The 15,439-nt window shown below is 38.3% G+C and overlaps 1 protein-coding gene across 2 annotated transcripts in view; it reads left to right on the top strand.

The window, feature by feature from the left end:
* The first annotated feature begins 10,716 nt into the window (after window positions 1-10,716).
* LOC311085318 (uncharacterized protein) overlaps window positions 10,717-15,439 on the top strand; it is a 68,106-nt gene continuing 63,383 nt past the window's right edge. Inside the window, exon 1 of one of the 2 annotated variants that reach the window (XM_084117791.1) lies at window positions 10,717-10,805. The gene's annotated coding sequence lies outside the window, so the exon portion shown is untranslated. The remainder of the gene's footprint in view (window positions 10,806-15,439) is intronic. The other variant, XM_084117790.1, reaches the window with a different exon arrangement.

Raw genomic sequence — 15,439 nt, forward strand, 5'->3', positions numbered from 1 at the left:
AGCTACTGTAGCTATTACAGATTATTGGGTAAGATCCCAGTAATTCCATGGAAATAAAAAGGCTTCCTTTTACAGTACAGTTTCACTTTACTTACTGAGAATGTTCAACGTGATCTCATGAGAATACGTGTGTATTTTTACGTAAAGTGTAATTCTACCATACGTACATTTACTTACGTTTTATACACACAGAAACGTATAATACTGACGTATTTACAGCACTAAAATGTAAAATGTTTACGTATTAACAGCACAAAAACGATTAGCCTACATGCAGTTAAACAAGAATACACTTTAAAACCTTAAAAATACCTTATTTAATCGTTTAACCATTTTAATATTTAGTTTATTTACAGTGAGACACAAAATGCGTTCTCTCCAATAGAACAATAATACACCAAAACCCAACATAAATTCACAAAAGACATCAATTTTATTATACTTGATATAATCCAAATCTTTAGAATCCATACGTTTGCAAGAAAGAGATCCAAATTCAGCCCTTTATCCAGTGAGTGATCTTCATCTCCATTTCACAGGCTATCACAGCAGCGCAGTCCGTAACTGTCAAATCCCGCGCTCGTGATGAATTCAAAATTCAAAAATTGCGCCCTCAAGAAGCGTTACGACATGTTTTACGGCAGTGATATCAAACGCTCATTGGCTCTCACCTGTTCGTCCATGTTCGTCACAGATTGCAACATGTCGTATTTCAGTCGGTAAACTACATTTGAAATGGAGAAGCACGCGTGCCTTCACACAGACAGAGCGAAGCCGGATTAACATTTTCATGGATTAATAACTTAAATTCTGCTCTGTACCTCATTCAAAACTATTATATACTGAGAGAGAGGACTGTGACTGCAACACATCGTCATGTGAACAACTTTTGGTACCGGTTTTGACATTTTCGCAATAAATAAATTATTGTGATTACACGTATGTTGTTTTTTCTTTGTAGCCTATGTAGTTTTCTATCTTTGAAAATTACGTATTAATACTATGTATTAATAAGACCAGGCTGGAATGTTTTAGTTAAGTTGCAGAACACACATGGTAAAAGTTTGTGATTTCAAAAATGTTTAAGCAGTAGCAAAGGATGTGGTAAGAGTCTGGTAATACAATAGAAATAAACAAGGCTTCCTTTTACAGTACAGTTGCACTTTACTTACTGAGTAAATTGTCATGTTTTCCTTGGTAACGTTGCAGGACATACGAGGTAAAAAATTGTGACTATATGGAAAAGGGAATGATCAGGTTATATGGTACAATTCCGGTAATACCATGGAAATAAACAAGGCTTCCTTTTACAGTACAGTTACACTTTACTTACTGAGTAAATTGTCATGTTTTCCTTGGTAATGTTGCAGGACATACGAGGTAAAAAATTGTGACTATATGGAAAAAGGAATGATCAGGTTATATGGTACAATTCCGGTAATACCATGGAAATAAACAAGGCTTCCTTTTACAGTACAGTTACACTTTACTTACCGAGTAAATCGTCATGTTTTCCTTGGTAACGTTGCAGGACATACGAGGTAAAAAATTGTGACTATATTGAAAAAGGAATGATCAGGTTATATGGTACAATTCCGGTAATACCATGGAAATAAACAAGGCTTCATTTTACAGTACAGTTGCACTTTACTTACTGAGTAAATTGTAAAAACATCTGCAAGAACATACCCAGTATTTAAGATGTGCCATGACATTAGGGAAAACTGTTCCTGCGGGGTAGTTACCAGGTAAGTGTAAGGTAAATTATTTGATAAACCCTCTATAAATGGGTGTAGCAATGAACAACAACTACGTAAGACAAGGTAATTTATTGGAAACTACCGTCTTAATTTCAAGATAGTAATAAATAAACATGGACTGTTACCAACATAACCCTAGGATAACTACAAATCTAACTTGAATTGATGGGTAATACTGGAAGTGTTTCTAAAAATTGGCTGCCTACATTCTGAGGAAGTACACAATTAAATCTGAGTTATTACCAACCTAAACAGGTAACAAGTACACAGTACTTTGTTGAGTTGATATTTAACAGTGGTGTTTTTTTCCCTGGTAGTTTCTCTGTAATTGCATACTAATCACCTTAAGTAATTACACACTAAAATACTATAATTTACCATATGCTTACCAGGTAAATACTTAGTAATTAGTTTGTAGTTTCTCTGCATTTACATACTTGTTACCTGTGGTAATTACCAATAACCAACTATAACTTACCATATATTTACCCGGTAAATACCTAGTAATTAGTTTGTAGTTTCTCTGCATTTACATTCTTGTTACCTGTGGTAATTACCAATAACCAACTATAACTTACCATATATTTACCAGGTAAATACCTAGTAATTAGGGGACTGTAAAAGGAAGGGTTACCACTTATTTTTGTTTAATAGAACAAAAGGAAAGTGACTGTCACAGCCTTTGTTTGGGGGACATTCAGAAAACTCACAGCCATAAATGTTACACTGCAGAACACTACAATCAGACCTCCATGCTCTATATGATGTCTATTAAGACTGATGTTTCACTGGAGAATGAAAATGTGCCAATTTTCTCACACACTGTACAGTGTGTACACAACACAGGGACAGAAAAGGACACGGTTCAGTGAGGGCCCTGGGAAGAACTGACGCAACAGGCGTCGGGGGCCAATCCAGGGTGAAGACAACCTCATAGGCCTTTCCCCATTTAGTCCATCCTTACCTCACTGGTCCATAGGTGTCAAATCAATTAAGAAATAGGGAAAGAATGAAACGACAACAGTAGACTCTGAAAACGATAGAACCATAGTGTTTAAACTGCTACAACCGTAGTGTTTTGAAGAAATACTGCTCTCTGTTTTTCTGTTTTCTGTCTTACAGTGTGCAGATAAAACTTGATGTTTTTTTTCGAGATCCATATGCAACGACCGTCTCATCTGCGTATGAAGCCCCAACCTCAAGAAGACAACCAGACCCACTGTTGAACGAACTATCACAAGAGAAAATGAAAAATACACAACGCAGAGAATTCACGGACCCTAATCGCATGTTCGTTTCTGTGTCAACATGCAATTACAGAAAATCAACACAGAACATGTGCAACTTATGGAAGAGTGAAGTCCATGCATGAATACTGCAGGTCTGCCGTTTTTTTTGTTTTATTGTGTTACAGGTATGTGTGTATGCCATGATGTCTTCACAAGCGGCATCCTGGTATAAAACATCACTTCAGATTTCCATGAACAAACCTCATGAGGGACGAGTCATCAGAGCGACTCTACGTGACAAATGGACTCTACAGGAAACAGACTTCACAGCTATTCAGGCGCAATGGACTTTCAAGACTTCCACTCTTATGCTACATGGTTTTCTGTGTAATCATGTAGTTTATATGACATTTTACACCCTGCGTCGCAGGTGTCAACAGTTATGGTTTTGAGAAGAACTATGACACTCATGTAAATCAAGGACATAACACAGAATAAGTTATGCGTGCCTGTAACTTTTTCAAGTTACAAGAATTATATTTTGTGAGAGTTATTTTAAGAACTCTCAAAGAGGGGACTGAAGGATTAAAATTTAAGAATATGTTTTTAGATCTGCTGATCCTATTTCCCTACATAACATCACATAAAAAAACTAAGGTGAACTATACTGTATTGGCCATTCAAGGTGAACATGAGGGCATCCATTTACTGATTAGATTTAACAGTTTCCTTTGAAGGGGTTTTGTTAGTCTTTGATCTTCCAACTAAGTGTTGAACTGTGTGTGTGAAGGTTACATAGTCTTAGCTCTCGTGACCATTTGTTGTTTATACCTTTTGGGGAAGTCTTTAATCTTCCTACTCAGAGTTGAACTATATGTGAATGTTACAAAGTCTTCGTTCTCGTGACCATGTGTTATTTATACAATTTGGGGGGTACCATTATCTCAGTTGGGGGTAATTGCCTCTATTGTCTTTAGATGATTAGATTCAGTAGTCATCTCTAAGGCTGTGTGTAAGTTCAGCACCTTTAAGGACAGCCCACTGAATGGCCTATAAGATACCATGTAAAGTTCCCTCAGTTAGATCATGTTGGAAGTTTCTACAGCCGCGTACAGAGGAGTTCTCAATAAAGAATAACTTCTGTTGAACGCGATCCCGACTGTCTCACTGGTCTCTGCTTCGAACAAAGAAAACTTTACAACAGTTTATATCAATAAGTAGAGCAATCCTTGCTAAGGGCTATCCGGTCTCTGAAAACCTGTCCTTTAAAATAGCGACACCTGCTGTCTTATTTGAGGCACCAAAAGAAAACCAAATGTCAGAACCACACTGATTCTTCCAAAAAAGCACATCATCTTTGCAGGCATGGGTTTCTTGAATAAAATAAAAATCTGCTTCTTTTCCTTTACAAAACAAAAACAGAACTTCTTTTTAGCATGTCTCGTATACCCCTAATTTGAAGAAGAAGGAAAAAAACACAAAAAACAACATAGAGCAATTAGGTGAACAGTGAGAAAATTAAGGTTGAATGTGTTGAAAGTATGTAAAGGGTGTAAGTGTGTAAATATTACAAGTAATCTTTTCGAGAATCAGTCACAGTTCAGTATCCAGTCTTGAGATCCTGTTTGCTTCAATTTGAGTAACAGATCAAGAATAACAACCTCCTGTAGTTGTAATTTCACATTACGAATGAATATAAGCATTAATAATAATAATAGTAATAATAATAATAATAATAAACCTTATATATAATTCTTTCAAGTTTTTAAAGAATAATAACCTAAAGCAAACAGACTTTTCATTTCACAGTAATTTAAAGGGGTGGTTGAGTATGATTTGACTTTTCTAACTTTAGTTAGTGTGTAATGTTGCTGTTTGATCATAAACAACATCTGCAAAATTACAACGCTCAAAGTTCGAAGCAAAGGGAGATATTTGCTTTTAAAGAAATCACTTTTTAAGAACTACAACAAACGGCTGGTAGAGACTACACCACATTCCTCCCGGGTTAGTGATATCACCAACCCTAGAATTTACATAAACCCCACCCCCTGAACACGATTTATAGATTATCAAGACAGAATATGCTAATCAATGACATATAAGATACATAAATTCATCAACTAACCATTCAGAAATGTCCTGTTGCTTCTACATGTTGTCACTTATTCTTGATAGAGATGCACGGTTGGCGGTTACAGCCGCGGACTCGGACGGATGACGTGACGAAAAATAATATTTTAATTAAATTCGGGCGGTTGAACCAATCAAATGAAAAATATATGTATACATTGTTAAATATTGTTATCTGACTATACCTAAGCTACATCCAAAAAAAAAAAATCGAGCACGCTTTGAAATAGTCCAATTTTCATCAGGCAGTAATATGGTCTAGTTGAGTCTATGCAGACTGCTTGCTATTATCAGAGATGGCAACGCCGGCGAAGGACGTAGGCTACGTGACAAACTCAAAAAAGGAGAATTAAAAACAAAGTAAATAGAAGGTCATCCATCCATTTTTTCCCCAAAACGCTATAAATCCATCCATTTTTTCAAAAAATTTGTGGTTTGTCTTTTTTAAAAAGTCTTTTGTCATTTATTTTTCGTGTTTGCATTTATGAGGAAAAAACAATGTTATGTGACAGTTCTCCATTACGTACGCGACCACTCTGAAAGCGGCACTAAAAGATATTCAAACTTTCACAGAGACCTCAAACAGTAAAAAGTAAATAGGCTATCTTGATTATGTAGGCTACTTATTAAGTGTAAAATATTAGGCTGTGTATACCGACATGGATAAATTATTAATATTAGATTTCATCTGTCTTTTGTAGGCATAGCTGATGGCGCACCAACGAAAAAGCCTATGGTGTGCCAAAATTCGTTTTCTATTAGGCTACAATGAAAATATTGTACAGTAGCCTAACAGATAAGGTCAGGTTTGCCGAAATGCGTTTAATTTATTTATTTAAATTATTTATTTATTTTTGTCCCTGTGCGCCGATCGGAGACGGAGTTCACTGCTGATATTCTGAGGTAAGAGCTTTCTAGTCTCGCGGCTGTCATCAGCAGCGCCTTGCATCGCCCAATCAGCGGATGCCGGGCGGGTGCGGTTTTGAAAATTGGTCAAAAACGTTGGTGCGGAATCCGCGGATGGATGGTGGACGGATGATGAGTTTTGTGATGCGGTTGCGGATGAAATAATAGCCCATCCGCGCATCTCTAATTCTTGAGTCTCTCCATCATTGTCTGACTCCGGTTTGAACATAAAAGGCTTAAAGTTTTTTACATTTTTTAATAATAAACATGTCTGTGTGAGGTAAAAGGACACGAGCTCTTGAAGCTCCGCCCTCTGTGCCGGGAGCAGCAGCTCATTTGCATTTAAAGGAACAGACACAAAAATGGTGCGTTTTTGCTCACCCTCAAAAAAGTGTCAACTTTAACATGCTATATAAAAATATCTGTGGGGTATTTTTGAGCTAAAACTTCACACACACACTCTGGGGATATCAGAGACTTATTTTACATCTTGTGAAAAGGGCATTATACCAGCCCTTTAAGATTCAGAATCCATAATAAAAAGAGCAGTGGTGTACATTTTAATTTCTATACCATCTACGATTGCCCTGATTCCCACAAAGAAGGCTAAACGTTAGTTCATTTGTTGCATCACGTTTTGCATTCTTTTTCGACGGAGGATGGCGTATTTAGAGTCGAATGACATTCTCCCTTTTTCTGTTGACAAGTGTAGGAATGAGTGTCGCTAATAAGTCTTTTTTCGTCGTTCTTTGGGGTTCAATATCCATCTATTCAGGGGCTGACAAGTCCATGATCACTTCTAGACTCTCTATTCGAGTAAGAAACCGTGGAAAGAGTATTAACTGACTGTAATTATTTCTAAGAATCTCAATAACACCTAACAAGTGTGACTTGTTTCTTACATCAACATTTGTAAGATATACCCTAAATTGTTGTAAGCGCTAGAACATGTGCGTCTAGTCAAGCCGCCATCTTGGCCCGCGAGCAAGCTGCTGTATAGCGAGCTGCAGTGGACACATTTGTAAAGGACAATACTCGGACCTATTGTGCGAACGGTCTCTTTAATAACGCATGGTTTATATACTGTACATGTTGCTGCTGATTGGGCTGACATTTTTGACACACCCACTTAACAAGAGAAAATGCATCTCAAACCCAGTTGCACACTGTTTCCAGGAAACATGTCGTTCAACCCGGAAACCGTAGCAAAACGTTGCACAGCGGTTTGAGCTTGAACATGCTCCTGGATGAATCGCATGTAGGTGAAGCCAGAGATAATCTTGCATTCGTCCACTGGTTGTTATGGTCGCGCAAATTGGACTCGATTTGTAAAAGACCTAGCCGCTTGCAAATTCTAAACTCTAAAGTAATGCTATGCTAGCCTACTTATTATCCTGTCATAATTAGCTAAAGCTGATAGTATTTCTTTGTTACTGAAAGAAAGTGTAAAATATAGCTTGACTAAGTGATTCAACTGTCATGTCTTCTATCAGTATCCAATGAACACTGATCAGATTCGTTTATTCTCAACCTATTATTTCGACTTTATTCTCAAACAGTTTTTTCCTTGAAACACAACGACTTTAAACTCAAAATTGAATGAGTTTATTCTCAACATTGTATTTCGACTTTTTTTCCTCACATTATAATGACTTAAATCTCGAGATGTTTATTATTATTATTATTATTATTGCTTGTCCCTAATTCTCTTCTGTGATTGCATCACTTTAGTATGTGAATTATATAATCAGAAAACTAAACATTGTCAGGCTTTTATTTGTGCTTTAAAGCTACACTGTGTAATTTTTTTTGTTGATTCTTAGCAAAAAACACTTCGTTCTTTCAAAAATATATGTGCTCATTAATGTATATTTACTTCTTTCAAGTGATAAAGTATTCTCGTAAGTTTATAATCTGCCATTGAAAGTACATACGGATGAGGGGTTGGAATGCCGGTCGCCATGTTGCCCCTCCATCTTGAAACTACATTAAAGATTTTAAAAGGGATGCCGAAGTTGCCTGCTTTCTTCTCGACAGGTTATTCAGCCTATTTGTGTAAATTTGAAGTTTTATAGTTGCTTGTCTAACCATAGCATGGTTGTGCAGAACGACCTCTAGTATAACTTGCGTTACTTTTCCTCACGTCAATGGTGAAAAAGTATTGTTTACCTTGTAACATGAATCTGTGCTGCGACGGATCACAGGCGAAGTCGAACTGGAAGCCATGTTAATCTTGGAATAACACGGCCATCGTAGGAGTTAAAACGCCCTCGAAATTGAAAGGAACAGAAACTAATATTCACTGGGTAGTCATATACAATTTCACTGCTAGATGGGGGAAAATATCACACAGGGTGCTTCTCAATATCCCTCCTCGTCTCCTCTCTCCTCCATCCTCCATCCTATGACCTGGAAACTGATCGAGCTCAGCCATCTTGAAGGACATCTCAATTCTCTAAATGCACCGTGAGGAGTCGAGGATCGAGGAGTAAGGAGGCTTCCTGAGGAGTCATGAGCGAGGATACACAGGTGTATCCTATGCGGAAGAGTTTTATCGACTAAAACGTGACGCACGTCTAAATTCTCCTCCCCCTTCACATTGGTCACAGTCATTTTAATTTATACTTTACCTTTGCAGTTTATATAAACCACACATCTCACATATTTCAACAGGGTTCTTGCTTTATTAATATTTATTATGAATTTCTTAAATAAACAAACTTCAACAACATAAGGGCAGATCCTCTGAGCGCTGCTGATGACGCGATGAAGTGACGCTCGAGTGATCAAGGATTCCAATGTATAAAAAACGCTTTCATTCGATCCCTCCGTCCTTGCGTCTTTTCCTTGCAGCCTTCAGGGGGCGGAGCTGAGACGCGAGGAAAGGAAGCGAGGAAAGGAAACGAGGATGCACAAATAAGAATTGAGAAGCACCCATAGTGTAGCTTTAAAACACTCTCGGGTTTATGGCTGCTGTCAATTTGACCTGCCACAAGATGGCACTGTTTTCAACACTCCTGTTGTTTTGAATCTTTTCCCGAAAACAATCAGAAAAAAAGCTACAAAGATTTAAGAGGCTTCGTTTTTTCATCCCCACTCAATAGTTTTAGGATTTTTTGTAAATGTTTCAATCAAAGTTTAGCTGTTTTATAGATTGTTTATTCATTTTAAGCCTGGTTTTAAACATTAAGTAATCTGTAATGTAATTTAGTAGCCAATCAGAGAACTTTTCACATAAACACACATTTGACTTTACAACACAAACACTTATTATTGAATGTTTATTCTTGTTCTCTCTTGCTTTCTCAGTATGTCATGAGTATACACAGATAGATTTATAATCAATTTTAAAATGATGTAAAAATAAAAACGTCAATATTTACACCCTTTCATGGTGCGTGAGTTAATTAGGCATTAAAATTACATTCATCATTGTGCTAAAACAGAAAGCTCAAACTTTTGTGTCAGGTTATGTTGTAATGCTAAATATAACAGTAGAATTATGTGTTTTACAATCAGGGAGGACCCAGTGTGAGATCCACCAATCAGAGAGGTTCTTGAATCTCAATCGATTTTTTGTTTGGTCTAGGCCTACTGCTTTATTATTTTACTTTCTCAAAATAACAATGGCAATAGCAATGGGTGATCTGCCGCTGTGTCAAAGAAGCTTTTGTTTGTAGGCTAGCTGTTGGACATTTATTGGTGTTTTTCTGTGTTGCTGACGTGTTTTGCAGAAGAGAGAGTATGTGAGGCTTCCTCTATTAATCTGTGATTCCTTTCCAATTACATGTGTTGATTCGTGGAATAGTAGCCGATTTATGAATTTCTAAGTTGTATTGTAATTTTGACAAACAGTTTAGATGTTCTGAAGATAAGGAACATCACACAGTAATTTCACCAATTAAACTGATCTGTGTATCTTCAGCACACTGTTCTGTACTCAATTGTGTGTGAGATAGGTAGGTTTAGGAGTCGGGTTAGTGTGTGTGTGTGTGTGTGTGTAAGGGGACAGAATATACAGGTTGTACAATATAAAAATCTATTTGTCTGAAAAACCCAAGTGTGTGTGTGTGTGTGTGTGTGTGTGTGTGCTCTTTTTCAGTGAGTGATCTGAGGATTGTTCTGCTGGGAAAGAATGTGTCAGAAAACAGCCGAGTGGGAAACATCATACTGGGATCAGAAGCGTTTCACAGTGAAGCTCGTTCATCTTATTCACGGCAGCACAGTGTGATAATCAGTGGAACGGTGGAGAAGAGACACATCACAGTCATCAACACACACCTGCTCCAGCCACAGCTCACACAGCATCAGATCACACAGAGAGTGAGAGAGTGTGTGTCTCTGTCTGCTCCAGGACCTCATGTGATCTTACTCGTACTGCAGTTTAATGACTTCAGAGAGGAGGACAGAAACAGAGTGAAAATTGTGCTGAACCTCTTCAGTGAGAAGGCCATTAAACACACTATAGTGCTGACTACTGATGGAGAGCCACGCTCAATCAAATGGGCTTTTAAGATATGGGATAACCCTATTCATAATTTAATAAAGGAGTGTGGAGGAAGACATCTTCAGTTTGATGCAAGAAACGCAGGATGGCGCTCTGAGATGTTCAGAAGGACAGAGAAGATGCTCCAGGAAGAACAAGAACAATTTCTCGTCTGTGACATGTATGAGGATGAAGACGAGGAAACAAAAGTGGATGAAGATCCAGAGAATTTTGATCGCAAAGATCAAAGAAAACTCAGTCAGAGCACAAAAACAGGAGGTGATGGAGGAGGTTTGTCAAAGTCCTTTTTCTGGATAATACCTCTAAGAAACTAAATTGTTTTGTCCTTTGATAGTTACAGTAGTGCTTATTTTTCTGCCTGTCATTTTCTGCCTTTCTATGACACTTACCATTTTTCACAGCCTTTACTTATATAAAGTGTATTTCCACTACAATTTACTAATATCATACCTGGTTAGGGGAGATATAGAGTCAGTAAAAGACACAGGACACGGAGCAGTCGAAAGTCCCAAGGCAAATATAATCAAATGATCAATCATACTAAGGAATACCAATTGCCATCATCCAAAATCATACGCTATGCATTAATGACATTCAGTTTATTTTTCAATGACAACAACATATTCTGATGACACTAATTATTATTAATTTTATTTTCTCTTTTCCTTTATATATTTTTGTAACCACCACAGCCACTTAATGTGTTTTCTCTGATCGGATAGCTATCTGATTTATCAAAATGATTTCATTTACTCCTGGTCACATAAATGTGTTTTCACAAAACGGATATAAATTCGATCTTAAGTTCCCACGCTATATGCAGATTTAATGGAGTTCACATCACCAACAGATATGAGCAACAGATATGAGCTGCATTTTATTGATAACCAGCTAATTTTAAAAACAAAGACCGCGCCAACAGCACTGATAAGATAATTTAGTTTCTTTAATTTTAATGATGATGATTGTGTGTTGAGTGTCTGCGACTTACTTTCACTGTGATTTGCGATAGTTTGCACGTTGGCTTGATGAATAGATGCTCATCTGTGGTGATGCGTGTTCCAGTAGCGCTGTCATATCTGACTATAACATGACATATAGCCTATAACACGCTCTCACATGTTTATTTTTTAGCATTGTTGGGTGGAGTAAAAATTACATATGTGGTTTCAACAGCCAGATGCATTTACACTTGTCCAGTTTCGTCTGGAATGAGTCTAACACCTCCTCCTGAAGTGGTTTGAGTGATCGGATTCAAATCCATCTCGAATGCGTTTCGGAGGGCATTTACACCTGGTCTTTTCACTATCGGATAGCTAACCGATCACAGAAAACGCATGAAGTGACCAGTTGTTAACAGGCCCATTACCATTTAATTTCTTTCCAAACCTGGATATGTTTATGTTTAACCGAACATCCAGGTGGTTCTTTACTATACAACAAATGTTGGAAGTAATTCTTACTGTCAAGGTCAAAAATATAAATGTTTAGGTCAGTTGACAGCCTTTATTTTGAGGACAGTTGAATGTGACAGAAAAGTTTTGGGATGAAGAGGTGGGATTGGGATATTGAACTTCTTAAGGAACTCTCCTTATACTGCATGTCATGAACTAAATGCACCTCAGCTCTATCATACTGTCAGGCTGTGGTGCAGGCAGAAGAAGGTGAAGGCAAAAAGGCTCCAATACAAACTTTTACTAAATAGAAAATCCAATGGGTACAGGCAGGCAGGAGACTCACACACTAAGTACAACAGAAAACGGACAAAGACTGACTGAACTGAAGGAACTTAAATACTAACACAGATGAACACTGATTAACTGAACACAGGTGATGTAGATGATGATGATTAACTAGACACAGGTGATACAACTGAACTAATAATGACAGTGAAGAAGACACGTGACATGATGACAGGCAGACGAGTCCAATGAAAACAAACCAAACAGAACACAACTGTGACACATACAGGCATGGCAAGGCTTGAGACACTGGGAAAATTAGACAACAATCTGGGATGGGACAGAGAATAAATAGGGAGGGTAATGACTGTGAGGGCAAAAGAACAAATGAGATGACAAGAGTGCGAGGTCAAGACATTAGACAGGAGATGTTTTAGGTGAACTATTCCTTTAAAGGCTGTAGTGTGGGTGTACATGTCATAGATCCATAGAGAGCAGATTCACTGAGACAGTAAGGCCTCGTTTACACTGTCAGTGAAATGTGACCCAATTCCGATTTTTTGCTCATATGTGACACAGATCGGATGTGTTCTATGATCGTGTAAACAGGAAAAAAACGCATGTATTCGGATATTTCGAGATCGGTTTCAGGCCTCATTCATATGTGGAAATAAATCAGATATAAATCGGATATGTGCCAATGCGACTGTCATGTAAACAGGCAGATCGGATTTTCTGAGGCATTTGGCAACGTCTCCGCGGTTTAATGACGAGAGAAACCAAACGTCGTGTCATCGTAGGAGAGGAATGTGGACAGTGGCACAGGAAGTGTTTTCACAGGATTGTAAATGTAACGAAAAATTTTGTTCATTTACATTTATTAATTTTAAGCATTTAGTAATTTATTTGTAATAAACACTTTAAGTGGACCATTTAAAAAGTGTTAGGACTAGGGCTGTCACTTTTGAGAAAAATCTAATTCGAACGGATATCGAATATCAAGCAATGTATTCGAATATATTCGAATATCTACAAGTAAAATGTAAAATGAAGTTAACGAACAACCTCGATCCATCAGGAAATGCCACATGGTCGCTGAATTTCACTGCGCTTCATGAAGAGTTTTTCTTTTGCGTGAAGAAGCCGTTCGCCGGAGATGTGTTAAAAGATAGCGGAGTGCATTCATGATTAGGCTACCGGTATAATAATCCTCCTGGCGCCGGCTCTGAGTGAGTGCGGTCTCTTTAGTCTTGTCGTTATCTTCCATTTTCAAAACAAGCTGGCTATTGGCTATTATTCGCTTGATTTGGTCATGGGCCTACACTACAATACGTTTAGAGCGGCCGCTACTGGATGAGATGGCAAACAATAAAATAAAAAGCAAACGGTCTAATCATAGACTGTAAAAAATGCGCAAAACATGGCACTTTAAAAAAACGGATAATTTATTTATAGTTCGATTTTGGATATTTCACGTCATATTCAATATTGAATAAAAAGTGACAGCCCTAGTTAGGACTATTTACATGTTCAATTATATTTTTAAAACATAGGCTACGCACAGAGTGTGACGTCATATTGTGTGTGAATTCATCCGCAGCCGCTCAAAAAAGAAAAAGAAAATCGTCCACAGCTGCTCTACTCCTGAGCGCAACTCCACTGTCAGTGTAAGTACAGGCTCTAGGCAGTTTTTTTGTGTTCATTTCTATTTCCTGTCGCTGAGCAGGCTCTTTATAGTATGACAGTGAACATCCCAATAACCCCTTTATTTTAAGGCTTAATTCATGTCCTGTAGATCGGTCCATTGCATTACGAATGAAAGCAGTATCAATAATGTCAAGTATGTGATGTGCAGTCAAGTTTGTGTGTTTGTATGCTGTTTTAACGAGTGTTCTCACTGTTACGCTTGTGATTCGTGGAGTTTTAATGAGTTTTATAGACATTGTTTCTTATTCAAAAGTGGTGTTTGGCAACTTCGCATATCACAGAGCATGAAGCATATTTCGTGTTCGTCCATCTGTGCTAGAGAATTTAACCCTTTAAACATGCACGATATGTTTCAGATAGTAACCTATGGCAAGTGTAAACACATTAATCAGATATGGGTCACAATTGAAAGAACGTGTAAACAGAGAGTCAAAAAAATCGGATATAGGCAACAAATCAGAATTGGGAATCAAGACCTGCAGTGTGTCATGATTCTGCCTTGTAGTCTTTGATTTTCCCTGGTCATGAGGCAGGATCATGACAGACCCATGTTTTATGTTCACACACATGGCCTTTTGCTGGGCCATGTGCTTGTGTTGTCTCGTTCCTCGCCCCGCCCCCTTGTTATCCTCGTTTAGTCATCATTGCTTTACCCTTGTCACCTGTTGTGTTATCATTAGTCTCCCTATTTATTCCCCTTGTGTTTGCTGTCTTGTGTCGGTTCATTGTTACATGTTGTCATTCACTGAGTGAAACAGTCTGTGAATAACCTGTTGAAAGTCTTGTCTAGAAAGAAGAGTTTGATCCTGTCTTAGCTGTTAGTTTTTGTCTGAGTCTTAATCTAGTCTTGTCAGTCCAAAATAGTCTAACCCGTCTTGTTTTGCCCCCTCGTGGGTTTTGTTTTCCTGTTTATTCTGTCTAGTTGTATCAATAAACCGTGTATTTAGCATTCTGTCTGCATTTGGGTTCATCTCCTCCGCATCCACATAACAGAATGAACCGACCAAAATCGAACCCAGCAGACATTATGTCCTCTTATGTCAAGCATAACCCAGATGATCTTAAGGACTGGTGGCACAGGACCATCGTTGACTCTAAGAGGGGCAAACTCCCGATTCCCTCCCAGGGAGAGCTATCATTGAGGGAGTATGCTCGGGTCTCAAACGAGAGGTTTTTCCTGCCTGATGTCCTCCTAAACCGCTACCTCATTGCGGGTCTCAACTCTCCTCCACCCCTGGCTGAACGGGAGAAGCTGGTTTGCCATTCGTTTGCTGATATGGTGGATTGTTTATCGAGAAGGGAGTCGTGGGGGTCCATCTTGTCATCACCACCAGTCAAGCTGCCAGTGATTCCGGAGGGTTGTGTCCTAGGTGTTGTTTCCCAGGGGGATCAAGCTGGTCCCACTTCCACTCCCGAGACGTCATCCGGACCCGAAAGTCTTCTCGGCAAGCGAGGGAGACGGACCTCTTGGGAGTCGGCATCAGAGTCCTCCGCGACGGAATCAGCCCTCCTAGA

The sequence above is a fragment of the Abramis brama genome (genome assembly GCF_963993115.1).
Source record: "Abramis brama genome assembly, chromosome: 6".
In the NCBI taxonomy this organism is placed as follows: Eukaryota; Metazoa; Chordata; class Actinopteri; order Cypriniformes; family Leuciscidae; genus Abramis; species Abramis brama.